The sequence below is a fragment of the Schistocerca gregaria genome, chromosome 4 (assembly GCF_023897955.1).
Source record: "Schistocerca gregaria isolate iqSchGreg1 chromosome 4, iqSchGreg1.2, whole genome shotgun sequence".
NCBI lineage: Eukaryota > Metazoa > Arthropoda > Insecta > Orthoptera > Acrididae > Schistocerca > Schistocerca gregaria.
Window position 1 is genome coordinate 598696220 of NC_064923.1, and position 12072 is coordinate 598708291.

Consider the following 12072-nt stretch of genomic DNA (forward strand, 5'->3'; position numbering starts at 1 on the left):
TCTATATTTAAATTACTTAAAATTTTAGTAATTATTTCTCTCCACTGTATGTCTTAGCACATTGCCATTACGTCACTTCAATTTAGCAGTTATAATTGATTGTTACCATACACTCATTTTACTATACACTCATTTTACTATACACTCCTTCGAGGATTTTAATAACATTTTCTTCCCATGCCTATTTCCTTTCCTAATTAATACCTTCCAATTACAAAAATTTCAGTGATTTCTCACAACTCAATAGAAACTTCCACCCAAGTTTCCACAGATCCTGCTGCTACTATTTGCTTAAGCAAATGTTGTAATTCACATAATGTTTACACTTAACTGTTCTGATTGACAATTTGAATGATATCTAGAGCCAGACAAATCACGAACACAGTATATCTAAAATTTTAACTTATAACATACTGTAACATGGCTAAAAGTCTTCCCTTGTTAATGAACATCATAGAAAATGCTGGAAATGACCACCTCTGACAATTATTCAACACTGTGCTCGATGTAGGAAACTGTTAGACATGCCTAGCTACTCTGCCCGAGGGAGAGCAGCAATTGTGTTTTCAATGTTTTGCTATAACTGTTCATGTGTGTGAGGCTTATCTGAGTACACCTGAGCTTTCAATTCACCCCACAGGTGTCGCAAGGAGATCAGGTGATCTAGGTGGCCAGGAAGTTGTACCGTCTTTGCTCCTTTGCTGACTGTCCTCTCCTCACCGAACACCTCAAGCACACGACACAGTTGTCATCAAGGCAGTGTGCACTGTTCCTCCATATTTCTGGAAATATCTATACAGTCATCCACCTTCTGTGAGTTGATGTGCTATGGATTTAACAGTTTCTGCACATAATGGTTAACATTAACAGTTCATTGAAAGAACCATGTTCCAATGCAAACACCAGAAATTGCACAACAAACACCAATCTTGAGGTTATACAATAACTCTGTTAAGCCCTGATTGATATTTTCTGATGAATAATAGTGCAAATTCTGTGATTTCACATACACTAAAAGGCTTAACCACATCTCATCTGAAGAAATGAAAAACTGAGATCCAAAATTGCTGACTCTACTCACAAACCACTGGCAGAACTCAGCATGCCAAAGTTCTTTTGGGTGCTTTAACTCGTGCACAACAGTATGTTTCTAAGGATACAGATGTAGGTCTTTTCTGACAATGTTTTGATGTGATTATTTCTTAATTCCCACTTGCACGCATAAATAGTGTTAAGATTCTGGTGGACTGCATTTTAGGCTTGCTTTCACAGGAGTGATTTCTGATGTTCGAACTCATTTCCACATCTAAATGATTACTCTACAATTCACAATTGAGTGCATGGTAGAGGGTTCATTAAACCACCTTCAAGCTATTTCTCTAACATTCCACTGCCAATTCCCCCCCCCCCCCCCCCCCCCTCCCCCCAAGAAATGGAGAAGAAAGTTGGTGATTGTAATTTCATGAGAACATACTGCCACAACAAAAAATTCCTTTGTTTGAGTGACTGCCACTCCAATTTGCATATTGTATCCCTGGCACTCTCTCCCCTATTTCACGATAATACAAAACTACATGCCCTTCTTCAGATTTTTCAAATATCCTCCATCAATTCCATCTGAGTCGGATACTACACTGCATAGCAACACTATTAAAGAGGGTAGACAAACAGGGTGTAAGCAGTCTTTCGAATAGTTATGGTTTTTATTCACTACATATCACATTTAGTTGTTAAGTTTTGCACTGCATGCTCTGCTGGAGGTTTTGTTGGAACACTTTCAGTCAAACACGAGCGAACAGTTCTGCACACATGATAAGAAATCTGCTGACAACTGGTAAAATTCTTGTTTTGTTGATACTCAACCAGTCTTGCAGCCTTAAACTGCATCATCTTTGCACATGATGATGCAGCTTTAGGCCACAAAACCATTATGTATCAATAAACCATGAATTTTACCAGGTGTCAGCAAAATTCTTCATATCCTCCCTTTAAACAGCTGCAGATGCCATAAATATAAATACTTTTTAAGTTCTGCATATGTTTTTCACAAACTGTGATTTGCATTAGACTTGACTACAAAGCCTCTTTCTTAATCATAAACACCATTCTTCATGTGTTCCACAGGTTACTAAATGTGTCTGTTCGTGCCATGCACTCAATCATAATGGCACAGGGAAGTACTTGGTACAGAGTATGCAAAAGACATGCAGAGACCTATGTGAGACAGCAACTGACACATGCATCAAAAGCATGGTTCCAGCACTTTCTGTGGTGAGCAGTTCTCCTGTTCATTAACAAGAGTCATTTCCAAGTCAGTCTTTTAAGTATTTTCTGGGCCACTTATTTCACCCATCCTGTGCCTCATGATCATGACCACCAGAGCAAACAAGGAACTACATGGAAAAGTGTGTTGTAACAGTCAATTGCTTAGTTTTCCAGTGCTCAATGTTATTGCGCACACACACACACACAGGCAACAATACAGTATTTTGCGTACAATTTGACAATTATTGAACTACACAAAAAATGTAAATTAGTTACAACTACAGTGTGCACACACTTTATTCAACATGTAAACGCCACTACAGATATTCAGATTTAGGTTACAACATGGTCGGTATGCCTGCCATTATTGGTGGTGATGTGGCACAGACGGATAGCAAAATTCTGCATGACCCACTGAAGTGTCGAAACATCAATGCTGTCAATGACCTTCTGAATGGTGGTTTTCAGCTCAGCAATGGTTTTGGGGTTATTGCTGTACACCATGTCTGTAGCATAGTACACAAAAAGACATAGCATGTGTTCAGAACCGTAAAATATGGTGGCCAATCAAGGCCCATGCCAGTGCCCTCTGGGTACCCCAGAGCCAGAATATGGTCCCGAAAGTGCTCCTCCAGGACATCAAACACTCTCCTGCTTTGATGTGGATCGAGCTCCAGCTAGCATGAACCACATCTTGTTGAAATCAGAGTAAATTTGGCTAATGGGGATGAAATCATTTCCCAAAACCTTCACATACCATTCGGTAGTCACTGTGCCATCAAGGAATATCATGATCATTATTGGACAGTGCACACCACACTATCATTGGCTGAGGGTGAAGAGACTTCCTGACCATGAAATGTGGATTCTCAGTCCCCAAAATTCACTAATTTTGCTTACTGACGGACCCATCTAAATGGAAGTGGGCTTCATTGCTAAACAAGACCATACAGCATGTACTAATTCTCATGATGTCCTGCAGCTAACCATGCATTTTGAATGTCCTAACACAAACGATTCAAAAGTTATGACAATTTTATTTCATATAGTTCAATAATTGTTATTCTGTAAAAATAGCTTGTTTGTTTTGTCTGGCGGAGGGTGCAGGCATTTACATTTTAACTTACACTTCATTCAAATCAGTTCAAACAATAAACACTCAAATAAGACACATTCTTTTAATGTAGCAACAGTATTTATCTCTGGACAAGTATAGCTTCACATATGTTCAATAACATGTTGGTGAGTCTCTCGAATAATGTTTGTCTGAGGTGGTTGTCCCTTTGATGTAGTTGTCATTCATTTGAGCTTGTTCATCAGTTTCAACTGGATCTGTCATGAAACTTCATTTGATGATTGATCAGCTACTACTACTACTACTACTACTACTACTACTACTACTACGACGACTACTACTACTACTACTTGATCTGGTTAAGTCAATATTCTTGTAATCTTGGTGCACTTATTAACAACTCAGTCGATATAATTATGCATATATCGGGATCACTAGGTGTGGCATGGAAGGGTACATCTGCCAACACCAGATCATGTGGCAAAAACACCCATGGCAAATTTAAGGGCTGCTGTGGACCAGCGCTGACCCTCTTATCACAACCATCTGGCATTCCTAACAATTTCTCTGTTTTACCTATTGATGATGACCCTGGGCTACACGGTCTTTTTCCTGGATAGTGACTTGGATTTTGTTGTTAACTGCTATCAATGTTGTCTAGCACACAGACTTGTCAGTCTGCTTAATGCAGTACTATCTTCCCTTATCATTCAATCTAAAGTTGTATTTTCAATGAAAGAAAGTATGGGTGCACCGAGAGTGTGGTTCACATTTGAGTACTTCCGAGTCAAACCTCCAAACGGTGTTCAACTGTACTTATGTGTGAATTATGCAACAAATGTGCAGTGTGGTTTATTAGGAGAGAAGTATTAACTTCCAGAAATTTTTCATTTTACCTATTTCCACAAGAGTCAGGAACTATTATTTTATGTAATTTATTTCTACATAATTTGTGCTTAGTAACAGCTGTGTTGTCGAAGAAGAAGCCTTACAACAAATGTCATAGTCTCAACATATGTAGTTATCTGCACCAAACAGTTTCTTCAGATTGGTTACTTAGCCATTTCAATAAGACGTAAGTGCATTATATTTTTCCTATACTCATTCATATTTATGTAGATCAATCATCCAGATCTTATCTCTCTTCTTTAATCCAGTAAAATCTCATGCTGAGTGAAGTGTGTAATAATATTTTTGATTTGTCTGATTTTCTTCTTCCTATTTTTGAACTATTTTTATCACTGACACTTGTGGTTCTATCTGCTATGGTTTTGTTAGTATCACCATTCATATCTCTCTCTGCATTAGAAGTTCTGCCAGTGAAAACCACCAAGAGCAGACGTACTCTGTAGCTTTGACTATTTCATAATTTTGACAACAGTTCTGATGTATATATTACTTTGCAAAAACTTTGGGCTGGTTGTACTGTGGCTGGAAGATAATTTTTTTGCTAATCTATAAATGTGAATATGAAGAATTGTTCAAATCAATTCCACTGTTGGTCACAAAGGAAAGACTTTCCTTCTCGACTTGTATGGTAAGTCTCCACTGACCCGGAGTTCTGGGTGACTTTCCCAAAATCGACCACTTTTCCTAGACTTCTACACTCCTTTTCCTTCACCCTTCTTCCTTCCTATTCAACCCTTCTGCCTGAAGGAGGAGTCACTGGCTCCAAAAGCCTGCCAATTACAACCATCTTTTATATGTGTGTTCTGCCGCCACTTTGTGAGTAGATTTATTAATCTATAGTAACACTTAGGAGCCAACGCCTGTAAAAAATACGGGTGTGCCTGACCAGCCCGAAAATCCGACTCCTGTAATTTTATGGGCGCGTGTGCTCGAACTTCCCCTTCCTTCCTTTACATGTTCGTAGGGCTCCCAATGGTCTGTGAGGCACAGCAGAGGTTATAGTTGAAGTATTTGATGATAAATGGTGCTAAATGGTGGACAAGGGAGAACCACTCCTTTTTTTGTGAGGCTTTGCAAGTGCTCAGTTGCATCATCATGGAAAGCATAGATTAACAGCTGATTAAATCACTCTTGAGTTATCACGCAAGTTTGAAGAAAGTGATGTTGATTTTTTGGAGGATGATTATTTGCTTGATTCTGATGATGACACAGACTATATTCAAGAAGAAGATTCTGAGTCTTGAAGTAAGGAATGCAGATAACAAAATACACAATATTTTTTATTCAGATTTCAACTGAAAGAGGTTTCAATATGTAACTACAGTAGTAAGTGATTTTATTTGCACATACTACTTTTATAGTAGAGTCAGACGAGGAGAGCGATCATCCAAATTCTTCAGAAGCATGTATTGCCATTGTTCCTGCCGATACCACACCTGAAGTGCGTGGGCAACCAAGGGTGAGAGAGAGAGACAAAGAACTTCATGCTGTACCGATTTTGATAAAGTCTGAATGCCTACTGATCATGTGCCAAAGATCTATCCATTCTCAGGACACTCTGGAATGTGCAACCTTACCAGTTTAGACCAGAACAGCACACCTCTAGACTTCTTTTTGTTTTTACTTACAGACAGTATGGTGAATCATATAAAGCAGCAAACTAATCTGTATGCACAACAAAGCATAAGGAAATTATGAAGCACAAATTCCCTTTCCCCTACCTGCTCACTATCTAAATGGAAAGGAGTTACTCTCATAGAAATAAGAAAGTTTCTAGCAATTGCAGTCCATATGTGTGCAAGTGTGGGACCCCGTATATGACAGCACTGGTCCAAGGATCCTGTTGTGTCATGTAATTTCTGTCCAAACATCCTGAGCTGTGACAGGTTTACTTATATTTTGAGAAACTTTCACATCAGTGACAATTCATTTGCTAAGAAGAAAGGAGAAGCTGGCTATGACCCACTGCACAAGGTGAGACCCCTCCTGGATATGGTGTCTGCTAATTTCTCACGATCATATACACCCTTTCAAAACATTACAATTGATGAAGGCATGTGCAAATTTCGTGACCGTATGTATTTCAAGCAGTACATGCCACAAAAGCCAAATAAATATGGTATAAAACTGTACATGTTGCCAAGAGTCAGAAAGAGGTTATGTCTTGAATTTTTCTGTTTATGCAAGTGAGAGGTCTCACACAGTGACACTCACAAAAACATTCCTTGGGAATTTGCCAAGAAAAGGTTACACTTTGTTTACAGACTGATTCTACACCAGCCCAGTCCTTGCTTCAGAACTGGAAGCTGCAAAAACTGTTCTTCTGGGAACTACAAGAAAATCTAGACAGAGATTACCTCCTGCTATTAAAGATCCGAAACTTCAGCGAGAAGAACTAATTTTTAGGCATAAAGGAAATATCTTGGCATTCTGTTAGAAGGACAAAAGAAATGTGTACATGATAAGTATAAGGCGCACTGCAGAGACTGTGACTTTTGTTGATAAGAGAGGCAGAGAGAAGTCAAAACCAGCCTGTGTAGTGGGCTATAATAAAAACAAGTTGGGTGTTGACTTATCAGACCAATATCTATCATACGGGGCTTTTGAGCATCGAATTGTGATGTGGTGGAGAAAGTTGTCATTCCACATAATACTAATGGTGGAGATAAATTCAACTATATTGTACGACAAGGTAACTGGAAAATGCCTCATCATCACAGTTTATGACAACTACCTGTGCAGGTTTTGCAGACAGCAGAGATCTCTAACCACAACCTGGTACATCTCGACTCTCCAGACTAACAACTGGAAACCATTTTCTGGAAAAGATTGAGACAGAAATAGGCAAGAAATAGAAAAAAAACAATGTGTAGTGTGTTCTCTGAGGGGCAAAAAACTTACTGGGAAAGTGTGGCGCAAAGCCACAAGATACCAGTGTAGTGAATGCAAAGTGGCATTGTACAGTTTATGACAACTATCTGTGCAGGTTTTGCAGACAGCAGAGATCTCTAACCACAACCCGGTACATCTGGACTCTCCAGACTAACAACTGGAAACCATTTTCTGGAAAATATTGAGACAGAAATAGGCAAGAAATAGAAAAAAAAACAATGTGTAGTGTGTTCTCTGAGGGGCAAAAAACTTACTGGGAAAGTGTGGCGCAAAGCCACAAGATACCAGTGTAGTGAATGCAAAGTGGCATTGTACAAACTACCGTACTTCAAAATTTATCATACAAAGACCAAAATTGCATCTTAAAAATAAAGCCAAAGGAGATTACTGTATATAAAACAAGCAGTATAAATAATTATTAAAATTCTTGTTTAAAATAATGTAGTTTTCCTTCTGAGCATTAAGTGCATAGATCCTTCACCAATTTTTTCTCTTTTCAAAAACAACGCTATAATTGAAAAGTTTCATGAAAGCAAATATTAATTAAAAGAATGAAGTATTACACATAGCTTCAAACTAGAAAGTTCAGGCTTTTCAATAAGGGTAATGCCATTACTATAACAAAAACCATTTAATAGTTGTAGTAAATTAAAATACGCAAAAACAGCTAGGTCTTGTGGTAGAACTTCATGCGCTATGGCTCAGGGCCCAAACAAACACAAACACACAAACACACAAACACACAAACACACAAACACACAAACACACACACACACACACAAAGGATTTAACTTTCACAAGCTTTTGGAGCCAGTGACTCCTCCTCCTGGTGGAAGAGTTGAAGGGGAAAGAACAGGGTTGAAGGTAAAGAACTGGAGAGGTTTAGAGAAAGGGCTAAAGTTTAGAAAAGTCACCTAGAACCCCAGGCCAGGGAAGACCTACCAAATGGGATGAGAAGGAAAAACTGATTGTTGAGGACTGCACCAGACAAGATTTGAAAACCTGAGAGCTTGAAGCTGAAAGACAGGGTAATATGCAAGACAGAGTTTACTTAAGTGCATTACATGTAACAGAGGTGGCAGGGGGGGGACACCAAAAAGTAAAGTCAGAAAATGAAATATTTCGAAAACTGAAATGGAGTGAAGAAAGGAGTAGATACTGTGAATAAATGCTGAGACAGAAGGAATTAACATAAATTAAGGCTAGATGGGTAGCGAGAACCAAGGACATGTTGTAGTGCTAGTTCCCACCTGCGAAGTTTTGAGAAACTTGTGTCTGGAGGAAGAATTCAGATGATGTGTGTGGTGAAACAGGCACCGAGGTCATGACTGTCATGTTGTACAGCATGCTTTATAACAGAATTTTGTGTATTGCATATGCCCATTCACTCTGACTGAGAACTGGATGGTAGTTGTGTCATTCTAAAAGGATGAACATTGTTAACATAACAGCTGGTATACGACATTTGTCATTTCAAGGTGGCTCTCCCTTTGATTTTGTGTGTTTTGCCAGTTTCATGGCTGGAATAGGTAGTAGGGAGAGGGTGCATAGGGCAAGTCTTGCACCGGGGGTTTGTCAAGGGGTAGGAGCCATAGGGTAGGGAGAGGGGTGGAGGAGCATTGAGTCTGACAAGTATATTGCGGAGATTGAGAGGGCTACGAAAAGCTATTCTAGGTGTGGTGGGCAAAATCTCAGACAGAATGGATCTCATTTCAGTGCATGATTTTAGGAAGTCATGGCCTTGTCAAAGTAGCTGATTGACACATTAAAGACCAGGACAATACAAGGTGACAAGTGGTGTGCTCCGAAGTTGTTTTTTTTGGAGGGATCAGCAGTACAATGATTGGATGTGATGGCCTGGGAAATGTGCTTTAGAACTATGCTAGTGGGATAATTATGTCAAGTGAAGGATGAAGTGAAGAGTGGTAGTGTATTGCTGTAAAGAGAGTGCACCCGAACAAATATGTTTTCTTCGAATGCCAACGCTGTATGGGACGGAATGTTCGACATGGAAAGGACGGCAACTGTCAAAATATAAGTACTGTCATCTGTTGGTGGGTTTAATGTGGATGGAAGTTTGTAGCCAGCCTTTGGTGGGGATGAGATCAACATCAAGGAAAGTAACATGGGACTCTGAGTAGGAAAATGTGAAATTTAATTGGGAGAAGATACTTAGAGATTCCAGAAATGTTAACAGGCCACCCTAACTGTGAGTCCATACAGCAAAGACGTCATCGATGTACCTTAAACCAATCCAGGGGCTGAAGATTTATGGGTCCCAGGAAAGCCCTCTCCAAGTGACCAATGGAAAGGTTGGTGTAGGAAGGAGCCATCCTGTTTCCAATGGCCATATCCCTGATCTGTTTGTAAGTCTGCCCCTCAGAGCTGAAGTAATTGTTGGTAAGTACAAAGTTGATTAAGGTGATAGTGAAGGATGTCATAGGCTTGGAATCAGATGGGCATTAACTGAGGAAATTTTCAATGGCAGACAGACCATGTACATGGGGGATGTTGGTACTGAGAGAGGGAGATGGCATCAATGGTGACGAGCAACATGTCTGGTGGGAGTGGAACAGGCACAGATTTCAGATGATCTAGGAAATCTTCTACAAGATCCTACAGTTAGTTGCCCTCTTGTTTCTCTGGATGGTATCATCTGACAAGCCAACTACAGACTGCAACAACATGCCAGACTTCAACTCAAAAAGCTATCACACCTTCTCCTAAACTATGTCAATAATGGTGTTTCCCTTCCTCTCCCTCTGCAGATCCCCAAATATCCACACCATCAAAAACCACTCCTCTCCTACAAACCAAGCTTGGCCAACCCCCTTAACATCACACAGCCTTCACCACTGCCTCCCAGACCTGTAATAATTCAATCACAAGAACCAGTCACAACAGTGCAGTGTTCTCAACCTTTCATCCCAAGAACCTTCCCTCCCCCTGAATTATCTGTATTACTCAAGGGTCTCACTTTCAGCTCTAAACCTACATTTAACCATGCTGCTTTGATGAAGGACCTACTGTCCTTTACACATAATGTCAACTGGAAATATTTTGCAACCCATTCCCTGTCCAACAGCAAACCTGGCATTGAACACTCCCTTGAACAGTTCCACAATCCCAACTTGATCCATCACCACTACCTCAGAATTATCCTATAAGCCTTCTAAGAATTCCTCACATCCAGCATTGCTTCACAACCTTTCTTCAGGTCCCTATAACATGACTCTAAACTGTCCTCTGCAGTACTCCAGGCTCTACATTCCCTAAAAGCTGATGACTATTATCCTCCCAGCAGACAAGGGATCTGCCACTGTGGCACCTGACCAACAGGAATATGTTAGTGAAGGTCAATGCTAGCTGCCTGACACCTCCTCATACAGCATCTGCCACCAAGATCCCATCCCTGCGATTAAAACTGACCTGCAGTCTCTCCTAAAAACCTCAGGCCCCTCAGGACAACTTACACCTCAATCCATAGAACTTCATACCCCACACAAACAATGCACAAACACCTTTTACCTTCTTTCTAAGATCCACACACCCAATCATCCTGGTCATTCTATAGTTGCTAGCTTCAAAGCACCCACCGAACGTATATCTCCCTTAGTTAATCAACACCTGCAATCCTTAGGACAGATACTTCTCTCCTATATTAATGATACCAACCATTTCCTAGACTATCTGTAATCTGGGCCCGTCTCACTCCCACCACATACCTTGCTTGTCACCATTGATACAATCTCCTCATATACCAATATCCCCATGTGCATGCTCTGTCTGCTGCTAAAACCTCTCAGTCAACCCTACTTGATTCCAAGCCTACAACATCCCTCTTGCTCACCTTCATCAAATTTATACTTACCAACAATTACTTCACCTCTGAGTGGTGTCATATACATACAGATCAGGGGTACGGCTATGGAAAACAGGATGGCTCCTTCCTATGCCTACTTTTTCATGGGTCACTTGGAGAGGGTCTTCCTGGGATCCATAAATCTTCAGCCCCTGGTTTGGTTTGATATACTGATGACACCTTTGCTCTATGGACTCACAGACTGACCTGTTAAAATTCCTGGAATCTCTAAATATCTTCTCCCATGCCACTTTCCTTGATGTTGATCTCATCCTCACCAAAAGCCTGCTACAAACTTCCGTCCACATCAAACCCACTAACAGACGACAGGACTTGTATTCTGACAGTTGCCATCCTTCCCATGTCAAACATTCCCTCACATACAGCGTTGGCATTCAAAGCAAGCATATCTTTTGTTCAGATGCAGACAGTCTACAGCAATACACAACCACTCTCACTTTCACCTTCACTTGACATAATTATCCCACTAGCATAGTTCAAAAGTATGTTTCTTGGGCCTTTACATTCAATCATGGTACTGCTGATCCCTCCAAAAGAACAACTTCGGAGGACACTAATTGTCACCCAGTATTATCCAGGTCTTGAAAGTATCAGTCAGCTATCCTGACAAGGCCACGACTTCCTAAAATCATGCACTGAAATGAGATACATTCTGTCTGAGATTTTGCCCACCACACCTAGAACAGCTTTTCATAGCCCTCCCAATCTCCACAACATCCTTGTCAGATCCTATGCTCCTTCTCCATTCATCTCCCTACCCTACGGCTCCTACCCCTGTGACACCCCCCACCCCCCAGTGCAAGAGTTGCCCTATGCACCCTGCTACTACCACCTATTCCACCCCTGAAACTAGAAAAACATAAAATCAAAGCTAGAGCTCTCTTGAAACAACATGTCATATCAGCTGTTATGTTAACACTGTTCAACCTTTTACATCAGCATGACTAACACCTAGTTATCAGTCAGGATGAATTGGCATAGGCAGAGGGTGTATACAGGCAACACAAAAAATTCTGTTGCAGAGCATGCTGTACAATCTGACAGTCAT

General features: G+C 40.4%; 1 protein-coding gene across 4 annotated transcripts in view; it reads right to left on the reverse strand.

The window, feature by feature from the left end:
• Window positions 1-12072, reverse strand: part of LOC126267040 (uncharacterized) — a 162258-nt gene that overhangs the window by 12831 nt on the left and 137355 nt on the right. The window lies entirely within an intron of this gene.